Source organism: Caloenas nicobarica, chromosome 2 (assembly GCF_036013445.1).
Source record: "Caloenas nicobarica isolate bCalNic1 chromosome 2, bCalNic1.hap1, whole genome shotgun sequence".
NCBI lineage: Eukaryota > Metazoa > Chordata > Aves > Columbiformes > Columbidae > Caloenas > Caloenas nicobarica.
In genome coordinates, this window is record NC_088246.1 from 90,514,741 (window position 1) to 90,527,049 (window position 12,309).

Below are 12,309 nucleotides of genomic sequence, written 5' to 3' on the forward strand. Positions count from 1 at the left end.
CCCAAGTATCCTGAAATAAGATGCTTCTACCCTTCATCTTGATAGCAGCCATACATAGTATTTAAGGCTTAGGACCTTTCAACATATTTCAAAATGTGGCCGTATTTAAGTTTGGTACTGTAGAATTCATTACTCAAAGGCTTCGGGATAGAGCAGTTCTTCAGGTAGAAAGAGGAGACAGGCTTTCTGGACTGGGTCACAGTCTGCAGAATGGACAGCAGCCCTCGACCTTGTTCATGATCTTCTCATAAGAATTAGCAGAATATTGCTGTTACAAACATTAAAAAGCAGTGACGCCGAGCCCTGAAGGATCCCATTATCCCATTGCAAGAGTTGCTAATGCATGTCACTGTATGTCTGCACTTGGCAGGTGTACCCATCAGTAAATATGGTATTCATTTACAGTGTACTATTTTTGACACTATGAAAAGGAGTTTGTTCCACCAAAGCGTGCCATAACCACAAAACCTGTCACTGTTTAGAAACATCTTTAGGAATTTGATTCTTTTTCAATGAGCTTATATTACCCATACCTTGGAGATGAGAAGCATGGATGGTATGCATCATAGCACATAGCATTCGCTTTTAGTTAACACTGGTATAACATCGTACAGAGAAGTATGTGGCTTTCCTGTTTCGATAGATGGGTATCCAGGACTCTTGCCCATCATTCTTTACTGTCAGAGCTTAGCAAATTCTGAATGTGTTTGCTGCTCTAGATATCTCTTCTCCCACACTTCAGTAGTGCCGCATTTTCATCTACTATGTAAGCAGTTCTTTTCCACAGTGATTTAAAGAATGAAGAGCTGCCATAGTGTGCTTGTCTAGATGGGTAACAGACTGTTTTTCTGCAGATTTTGTGCAGCTGCCTTCAGAAGGGCAGCTGAAGTTCTCATACGGATTGCTGTAGTGATGTAATTAGAGACGTGGATACCAAATGGTATAATGACAGTGGGATACCACTGATCATCACCACCACTCATAAACACTCATTCTTGTCACAGACAACATAAAGCGATAGGTAAGCATCTTTATGAATCTTGCAAAACAGAAAGATTTTGACTGTACAGGATAGAGTTCCTTCTTTAAATCAAGCCCATTCTGAATATTTTTAATGATGCCATTTTTGTCCCAGCACCTCCAGATGTATGTTGGCCACTTCAGCCTCTGACCTATACTGGTGACTGTGATCTAGGAGCCGTGGTATGAAGCTGATAATACTTGGTGGTTCACACGCATTACTGTTGGAAAGGTCACTGGTTTGGACTGTGATGGCACAAACTTCAGTGGACCCAACCCATTTTTGCAGCCCACGGACCCAACTCATTATCAGGAACTTTGTCTCCCTGGTGTCGCCAGTTTCTACTCTGAGTGGTTTTGTCTTTGGAGGGCATCTGGAGCAGAAAGTTTAAAATGTTTTACACAATTAAAATTGTCTTTCTTAGCGTATAGGGTACCACAGGGGAAGTTGCTTTTGACACTGAGAACAACTGTACAAAAAGATACTAATCATTCATTTTAAACAAATTATGTTCCAACAATGACTCACAATTTCCCAGCTAGACATGCTTTTTAAGATGGTGTTAAATGGTTAATCATAACTGGGTCTGGCATATGAAAAAACACTCAACTTAATGTTACTCTGACCAGAATCTTCCCTGGAGGAGTATGACATCTTGGCACTGAACCAGGCTTGCAAATCTAAATGTGCTATTTCAGGACGAGTTCAGGGAAAACACTGCCTTAGACACAGACAGCAGTAATGAGGCAACAGCTAATAAAATATCTGTAATTCTTTGGGACAACTTCTTACATACAAGTGTAATGACAGCAAAACTCTTGGGAAAATAGTGCTAGCTTTTCACTGTGTAACCAGAAAAGACTCTGTTCCCATAATTAAACAATTAGACTACAAATATTCACACTAAGTGGGCCAACCCACTCCGGGATCACTTTCAGAGGTTTTTCAAGATCTGTTTCCTCCTTCATGTGTAAACGGAGTAAAAATTGAGCAGGTAATTCAAGAATTTTCCCTTGGAAAGACGTTTGGTTTACAGCTACTGATTTCAGTTGTTGTCTATACATATAATAGCACAAAAGAAGATACCCTATTTTTTTCAAAATAAATAACTGAGTTTCACAACATAACTGGCAGGACCTACTAATCTTAAAAAAACAGTTGCAAATACTATATTCATGATTTAATAAAATGTATATGTTAAGCTGTCAGAAGGGTATTTATGCAAGCTATAAACTGAATGTTAAAACTTTGTGTAGGCAGAGTAAAGGCTGCAAATACATAAAGGCCTTTGCCATTCTACTTCTGAATTCCAGACCTCAAATCTTCAGACTCAGACTTCTAAAAGCCAGGCCATGTTTGAAGGACAAAATATGCTACCCACACAAACCAAAAAATTCATTGAGTGCTAAAACCAACTTCTGTTCTGAGTCATCTATGAAAAGGCTTAAATTATGAGAGCATAGAATAAGGTGAAGTTGGAAAATGTTGTTCAGCAAACCCTGCAACACTAGAACAAAAGGGCATTCAATGAAACTAGTAGATTGATTTAAAACAGATGAAAAGAAGGTATGTCTTTACCTAGCAGATAGTGACTTTTGTGAACTTGCTGCCAAAGGAGGTCATAATGTACCAGCGGGTTCAAAAAGAGATTTAACAAATTCACGGACACCTTGTCCATAAACCAATAATAAAAAGACAGGGCAGGGATGTACCCTCTGACATTACTAACACAGCTGTGGAGGCTGGCAAGGTGTGAAGGGAACAGACCACAAAAAGTGATCAAGTGTGTTTGCTGCCTTTTGATGGCAGCTTCTGCTGCCATTCTCGGTGACAGAACACTGTGCTGGATGGACCATGGTCTGATCTTGCACGAAGTGTCTTGTGTTCTTGGGGTAAGAGTCAAACATACTTTGAAAAGGGAAGAGGAATTGGAAGGGAAAGTGGCAGTTATGACACAGCACCCGCCCTGACTTTAAAATAAAGCAAGGTAATTCAGAACAAGGACTGAAAGTCTAAGAAGACTATGAACACAAAGCCTTGTAGAACCATTCACTAGTTGGAAGGGAATTATGAAATGAAAGCTCAACTTTCAGCAACAACAGGGTAAAATCTGTAAGATGCTAACTTTTAATTCATATAAAACCGATGTTTCTCAAGTGTCAGGTATATCATAGACCCCAAGAATAAAATCAAAAAGGAAGACTTTGCTTGTGATTTACTCCACAAACTTATGTCCACAATAAATTATTAATTCATACATTTTTGCCAAACATAAACTTTTCCAATTATTATCATAGAGGTAGTAAACAACCCTGTAAATTATGCCTTTTTTTGATCATGGAGAACTCTCAAATGAATAATCCTTTTCTTTTGTACAGAGGTCTGCATTTAAATGTTGTCAGGAAACATCAGTCATTGCAACCTCTGCCAAAAAATTAACCACAATCATTAGCAAAATAGGATAGAATAAAAGCAAGCTGACTGCAGGAAAATGGATATTTCAAAATAAGTGCATCAAGGGACCTGCAAATGTGCTGCTAAAGTCACAGACTAACATGACAATAAGATGAAAGACTCCAGAAAAGGAAGGAAGGAAGAATCACATTTTAAATAATCAAGATATAACCTGATTGTGTGCTGTCTACTGTATGATTGCTTTCTGTGTCACAGAAGCTTTTCTTTCACTGAAGAGGATCAGTAAGAAGGAAATGGGATCTGGAAGAAGTGACCCAAGGACCATCAGCAGTGATCCAATGATCCATAACATTTTTTGGTCCTTGCTGCTACAGAAAGAGGAGACTGAGCTACCATCATCTCTACCAACTTTGAGATTATTCCTGAGCACACTTAAAAAGAAAGAATTTAGTTCACTCTGTAACACCTGTTTGTGCTATAATTCTCATACTCACTTAATTCTCATCTTTCTGCTGTATCTCATCACCCTTGTTTCAACCACAGTATAGTCTAATCAGTCAAGAAGACAGAATCGTTCTGTTACAATGCTGATGGTCCCTGCACGCAGAAAGGCAACTTGATGAAGCACTATGTAGCCCAACAATGGCATGTGGTTGCAGTGATTTGAGTCTCTAATTGGATCAGATGACAATAAGCTATGCCTTTGTATTTTTCCGTGGTAAGACAAGTAAAAAGCATCAGAGATAGAGAATACATTGTTCATCCTTGTTATTCTTCCCTTTTGTGTTTTGCCCTTAAATATTAAGGTCGGGCTTCACCTTAGTTACTACAACTTCAGAAAATTATACAGGACTCACTGTGAGCAGCTCTTTAAAAAAACGCATGATAGCAGTGGTTGAAAAGGCAAATGAAAGGGCAGCAATTATTAGGAAAAGAATAGACAATCATGCATCAAAATGACATCACGTGAATCCATGTTGTGCATATTTCCTGAATAGTTCATGCAACTCTTTTCTCCCCATCTTAAAAAAAAAAAAATCCAAAGAACAAAGCCCCATGTTGATAACATTCCCCTAAGCCCTGAAAATTTTCTATGTTTGTGGTTAGGAGAGAACCCAAAGGGAGCAGTGCTTGAAAGTGAAGAAGGGAAAAGGAGGGTTCATGATGAGACGCAAAAACATAGTGCAGCTCAGCAGAGTAACTGCATCTCTTTGTGCTGAAGGGCACAAGATGTTTCTGAGAGTAAAAAGTACCCAGGGTACAGTACCCAGTAGCCCAGCAACTGCCCAGAGAAGGAGGGCATGTGTCTTCCTGACCTTATCTACTATCAAGCAGCACTATGTAGATAATAACACTGAGTAGTCACTCCCTCTAAAGAGCAGGAGCCTCCTTTCCTTGAGACATGCAAGGGTCAACCAAGGACAACACCCCAGTGAGCTGACATTTGCTGTGGCAGGTGTCAGAATAAGGGAAAAATAACCGGAAATGTGGTAAAGGGTCACGGCTGGGACACATCTGGTAGAAAAAAGGAAAATGGTAATGAGCTTGAACAAAGGAAACTTGGATTTCTTTTGCACAGATCAACAGTGCACAGCTCAGTAGTGTCATTTTAACAGCTCAAGACAGCATCTGCTGCAAACAAAAGACGTGGTAAACTGAAACAACTGAGCAGCATGATTCCACTTACAGAAACCTGACAACCCGAACGCATGTTTTTTTGCAAATTATGTTTTTTCCTAAGCATATATTCTTGGGAAAATCAGAGAAGAAACAAAGAAAGAAAAAAAAATTGCCAAAGAAAGGAGCCTCTCAAGGACTGCCATGAAATACTGTGACTGTACAGGGCGGTAATAGCATAATGTTAATAGAAAGGGAGGAAATAGATTTCTTCTTTAGGACAGCTGCCAAAATAGGACATAACACCTTCTTGAAACACTTTATTAATCACAGAAACAACATGTCTAAAAGTGCATGATGTCAGAAAAGTTGACAAAACCATGTTAAGATAATCTAAACTTCAAGGAGGAAAAAAAAAAAGGAAAATTCATAGCATTTAGTTGTCATAAGACTAAGATGGGTTTTGTAGCACTTACTCAAAAATCTGTGTTATCCCTGTGCAACACCTGTCTTTCCCAATGGTTTTCAAATAATCTGCTAATACATTCCCAAAGGCTTAAATACAGGGTGAAATTATTATATTACAGGGAGAACCAGCCGGTGCACTAGACAGGACAAAGATGCTCATCTGAGGTCCCCCTGATGCTTTTCCTCCCAGCTGGCCACTGAGGAGAGTTTGTCCTTTCCCTTTTCTCTCTCCTACTTTTTGTTTCTTCACCAATGCATGCCTTGGGCTACAAACGCTGCCAATATCTTTTTTGTGCATGTGAACTTGTCCCAACAGCCTTTATGGAACATTGTCTTTCAACTTTTGAAAACCACGAAGTGATTTTCAACTTCAGAAAGGGGTCGGGTTTTGGTAGCCACTAAGACTACAACCTTTACACGAACCCTGGGGAGCAACAGGGCTCGCAACCTGGATGGCGCCTCTTTACAAAGAAAGTGCTGCTGTTGTAAGCGAGGCAGCCCACGTTTCCTTTCCTTTTTCACTTCAGACAAACCTTTTGGCAGGGCAAAAGGCATAGGTGTGAGATACAAAGGTTGGACATTAATGTAGTAATGGACATGTGTTAAACCTAGTAATTATAATAATAATCACCATCATCATATCTTATCCAGTTTTGACATGTAGAACTTATTTTACTCGTAACACTTCCCCAAGCAAAACAGAGAGAGAGGGTATTCATACATTTATTTCCCACTGCTCCATTTTCCAGCCTTTTTTTAGGAACACTAATCTCTACTAGATTCATGGATACAGATCAAAGCTGTTCATTCTCTTACAGGGATTTAATTTTAATTGCAATTTAATAAAAATATGTGGGTAAAATAATCTCATGATAATTCATAGAAATTTGTTTTGATAACATACATAGGTTTTCACTTGAGAAGGTCTGTCATAGGTTTGGCCTTTTTTAGGTAAAGACTGAAAGAAGATTAAACTGGAGAGAAGTTACACAGAAATTGTATTAAGGCTTGAATTTAACCTGACAGCCAAGCAGATTCACCATTAGCACAGTCATCCCAAACTTCTCTCATTGCCTGTCAGTGTACTGTTCAAGGTCAAACACTTTTCTCAGCCCAGGTTTTTCACAATGAGCTTCTTTTCCACCTAAATCCAAGACTTCTTGTGATAATGCAGCTGGGGTTTGTTCTCTTTTGGAATTGTGAGTATAGCGATGGCAAAATCAATCAAAAATGATATAATGTCTTTGTTACTGAGAAATTCTGAGATGCATTTCAAACACACACAGACACACACTTTGTTATAGAAATGAAAAGTATAACCTTTGTCATTTTAGTATGTAAGAAATCATAAATTGATATTACTTTGATGTAACATCTGTGTTTAAAACAATATTATATAAAACTCAAAGCAATTCTGCAATAGAGAGCAGCAGTGGAGCATATCCTTAGGCTGGGTGATTTTAATAATCTTAATAATCCTGATTTTAAATACAGAGTCCTTCACTTTCTAAATATTGTAATTATTTTTATAAAGAGTTTATTGATTTAATGAATAATGTAGGCCCAGATACTCATGGACTAGTGATCTGATTTCATATGCAACTCTTAACTGTAGCTATCTTCTAATTACAAAGAGATTCATTATGTAGCTATAGGATTAGTTAAATGTGGTAGACTAAATTAATCCCAGCAGGATGAATATAGAGAAAAAGTTATTCCAGTCTGTTTTAACAAGGCTTGGGTTTCATGTATCACTGCATTGAAAATATTAAAATTACTCAACAACTAATTTACATGCTGTTTTGCAGAAGGTTCCAGCCATTGCTTGCTGAAAAGATTGTGTTACTTTGTTTCACACCTCCTCTTTCACACCTTTCACACCACAAAGCTTTTTCTCTTCAAAAGTTTTCAGTGGAACAGTTTGTATGGAAGTTTGGGCCCCCAAAGGAAATAACAGCTTACTCAACATACCAGAAAACATGTTACAACTTTCCAGGAATCAAAATAGTATCTTTATACCATGAAATGTGTCTAGGCAGCGTATACCACACACATCACAGAAAAATTCATGTGAATTAAACAACGAAATGTTTGGCATGTTTCTCCACTTAATAGAATCATAGAGTAATTTAGGTTGGAAAGGACCTCTGAAGGCCATCCAGTCCAATCTCCTGGGTGGTTTCAAAGACAGATAAAATTCAGATTACTTCATATAACGGGCACGAGTCTTGAATTACTTTATTGTTGTCTACCAAAACTGTATGTGCTTTTATACAGTGATGAGTTAATTAAAGAAAAGCTTTCAACAGAGAAATATAACATAAAAACCTGAACTGTTCTTTATTTTTTTCTTTCTTATCGTAGGAAATAACATTTGTGTTAACAAGAATGATGTTCAATTTTGCAAGTGAATAGAACAAGGCAATTACCCCAAAATGAAAGGAAAATTTTTCATCTCTTTTTGACATACCCAACCCCAAATTGCTGTTGAAGACAGACCCCCAAATCCAGTCAAGTTCCTGATCTTAGTAGATATGACTGGAAGAAAATAACTGCCAAAATTAGAAGAGTCACAAAGTGTTAAAAAAATAAATGTTCACATTCTGCCTCACTCAACAGAAACACACAACTTTGCCCATGAAAAAATAGCTGGAAAATATAGGCAATATTTTCCAGATACTTCTGGGAGAACAATGGCAAAAGAGATACTCCAACAGAAGAGTGAAATTGTCAGGTTGTTTACATGCACAGAAATAGATGGAAACACACAGATTAACAGATATGACTACCTCCTAATAAATGTTTGTGGATCATACTATAGAAATCAGTGGAAACTATGCATGGTTTGTAGGAGGATACAGTCATGAGATTAGATTCTCAATGTATTTCTGAGGAGACTGGCCAACTACATATGTGTGCTCTATATGAAATCCAAAGTCACTGCTGACCTGATTTAGTGCTAACAAAAGAAATGAAAAAAATATGGCATGCACTTCAGAAGCAGTTGGACTTCACACTACCTCCATGACAGTTGAAGTGAAAAAAATCTATTATTGCAGTTAATTCAAAGGTCCAAGCAATTAAACATGCCAGAGAAACAGACTGAAGTGTAAAGTAAACATAAGTCCTGCATCTTGCATTTATTTCCCAGGCAGCCAATCCAGAGGACTAAGACTCTACCACCACCAACAAATCTGTGCCAACGTATATTCTTATACAAACTGAGCTGCCACATTTCTTCGCCCTGAAAGGATTCACACATGGTGTGAACTGTGGGGCAGTCCTATGCAGGGACAAGAGTTGGACTCGATGATCCTTGTGGGTCCCTTCCAACTCAGGACATGCTATGATTTTGTGATTCTATGATTCAGCTGCCCGATCAGCAGTATAGAGGAATCTTACAACATACAGCAAGAAGAAAGCTCCATTCAGGACAAGGAGAAATGTTTTCTCTGTGTCTTCTCAGATAGGAAAAAAAAAAAAAAAAAAAAAGGTGGGGGGAACAGGTTGGGAGCAACAGGATATATTTTTGCTTCTGTCCATTAGCATCATGTCTCCCACTGTTGCAGTGGTAGGTTAAAGGTCAGTCATAGCAAAGTGCCAGGTTACCACTGCATCTAATCTAAACCAGTAAGCCATAGGTATCAATTCCAACTAAATGACTGGTTGAAGCAAGATAGACAAGCTACAGCTGTAACATACAATATAAGGTTCAAAGACTGAAAAGACTGTATATGGAGCATGAACACTGCCCTGATGGGGGAAGGAGAGTGTTTCACATCACACTAGGCTGGCAATTTATAGGTTAATAATTCAACACAGCACTGGGTCTTTCAGCAGTCCAGTGAGAGGAGACTTAAAACCCATCTCTGCCATCAGGTAGGAGTGGCTTTATCCCAGCAAGAAAGGAGAAAAGGATGATGATGTGAATCTGAACAGAACCATAGACCAGATTGGGTGTAAAGGAAACATACACGTCCAGATCAAATTTCGGTTCCATTAATAAAAACGTAGAGTTTGTGTAAGAACAGGCTTCCTGCACATGAGAACATGATGCCCAGACACATGATAGGATGGATGCTGCAGACAACCAGGCAGAATGAAAGAAGCTTTGGAGTTGATCTAAGGATAACTAAACCTAAGCATGATCTTTCTTTACTTGTTGTATCACATCTCAAAAACATGTTTTGTAAATAAATTACTTATTTTTCAACTATTCTAATCTGGATTGTGTTACAGGTGACTGGTAAGTAACTGGCAAATACTATCCCTGCCGAAATGGTAATCCTTAAAAATGAGATACTGAATCACACTCTCACAGTGCTCAGTACAAGTCCAGAGAATGTAAAAATAAGTGTCAAGCTAGATAAAATTCTTGGAAACTGGGTCAGCAGGAGTTTGTATGGAAGAGATGTTTTCTAATGATAAGCATAGACCAATGACTTTAGAAACACATAAGCAATAGTTTTACCTCCGAGAGTCTTCCAGCAAGCTTGGAGAGCCTCTGAAGATAATTCAGTTTATTTAATCTATTCCCTTGCACCAGGAATCATAATTCACATCTGGTTTGTTTTTGTTTTTTCCATTCATGCTAAGGATGTCAATTAAAGCAATATAGCTGCATCAAAATGCCAAGTGGGTGACACAGAACTAATTCTAATATACTGCATGTTCAAATCCGTTGATAGTTATCTATCTCCAAATTATACAGATGCTATTATTTTAAGGTGCAACACAACTACATCAGGAACATGATTTAGCAATTGGTAAGCACTGAGGAGGCACAGAAAGGTTAGATAAATATCATTTTCATTATCCTTGGTGCTCGAAATAAGCCAGTGTATGGCAGTATATCCTAACAGCATCTGAAAGAGATGTGTCAGTTCTTACCAAGCAGAGAGAAAATCAGGTATCACAAGACTTCAGCGTTCCCATACTCATACTTCTAAACATTCATAAAAGTACTTCTGAACTCCCATTACAACATCTAATTTTACACATCTTACAGACACTGTAATTATTTCACCAATATGACAGGAGAAGTCTGAAACAGAACTACACAGTTCTGAGATGCGATTTTCTACACTTTGAGGTACTAATGGACTAATCTTAGCATTATTCTGCATCGAGTCCACCTCTGCAAGCAGCTTTTCCCTAAAGGAATAGTTTAGTGAAGGTTTTAGCTACAAATGGAAATATGAATTAAAGATGACAGGATTAAAAACTTTAAAACAGACCACAATAAAAAGTGGGGCTTCCAGTGACACCTTTAACAATCATTGCTTCTCTAAAAAACAGCTCTCACAAGAGACAGCTAACCACATTTGCAAGGCAGGTAATATTTGTCATCACTGTACTGAAGTTGAATAAAAAGATCATTTTTGTATCCTCTCATCTATTTCTAGGTGAAATTATCATTATTCCAATTTTAATTTTCTGTTTACCACAGACATTATAATTTTTATTCCTGAGACATTTTTAGTGTATATAACAGCCATGCAAATACTTCTTTTCTAGATCTACATCTTCACATGAGAAAATATGTTCTGTACTAAACCCAAACACACACATACTTAAGAGCAGGAAAACCCTCCTGGTCCCTCAAGCCAAAGTCTAACAATACAATGTCCAGTGATATTACTGCGCATGTGTGCAAGGATCTTCCCTCAGATACCATCCTGGAGACTCATGGCCTAAAGAATTAAATTTGCCAATTCTTTTCACTCCTATCAATGTTACTGGAACACATCAGCTTTCCCCTGTTGTCATGTAAAATTATAGAAATGATACACTTCCTTCTCAGTAGTTTCCTTCCTCTCTTTAAGTCTAAGAGCTAACTAAAGAGCTTTTTTTTTTTTTTTCTGTAAACATACAAAAACTATGCCCTCCAGAGTCAGTATATCTTTATTAAATATTAAAAAACAGAGTAAAGTAACTTGACTCCTATCACAGCACACATCCCACAGAAACGGAAAAAAAAGGCACTGTTCTTCTGTTGCTGCCACACTCTGACAGGTGCTTCTATACTACATAATAGAGGAAAAAAGATACAATTTAATGCAGGTGAGATTGAATAGGACTAGGAGATGTTGAGAATGTAAGAGTTCAAAGTCGCCATCCATGCTCACACATTAAAAGCCAAATCTCACATGCCCTTTGAAGCTTTATTGTCAAGCTGTTTTACAAGCTTGACTACCTTAAAATGATAGTCAGACCTTTTAGATATCATAATTGCCACTGTTCATGAAATAGTAATTCCATTATTTACTTTTACACAAACAACAGAAAAGAAAATCTTGTTGGGGAGGGAAAAAGTACAGGCTGAATTATGTTCTCGCTTAACTGGTTATATTAAGTTGGTAGCAAGGAAGTTATTTTTGATATACAACAGTATGAGACCAGAATCAAGTTTGATAAGTTAGGAACAGATTTGGATTTAGGCAGTCAGACTAAAATTTCTGAACTTGTTCATTTTTATATTTTATTGACTTTGCATATTTTAATATGGACATTTAACTCATCTCGGTAGCTGGGCAATAGCTAAAAAACCCCCCAGAACTTAAGAATGCAAATAAATAGAGGAGGAGAGGTCAAAACATTTAAGTTAAAATGTTATCAGATGGGAGAGAATTATATGATGTCTGAAATGAATGAGAAATCACAGCATGCATTAGCTAAAGTGAAATTTTATCAACAATGCTTTTCTTTTTCAGTATAGTGTGGCATTTTTTTCTCAACTCCACTTTCTCCCATGCTTTTATCTTAGGCCCACAGACTTATACGTAGCA

General features: G+C 37.7%; 1 protein-coding gene across 3 annotated transcripts in view; it reads right to left on the reverse strand.

Annotated features, from left to right (window-relative positions):
• The window catches only part of ADCY2 (adenylate cyclase 2), a 224,865-nt gene that overhangs the window by 165,125 nt on the left and 47,431 nt on the right, over positions 1 to 12,309 (reverse strand). The window lies entirely within an intron of this gene.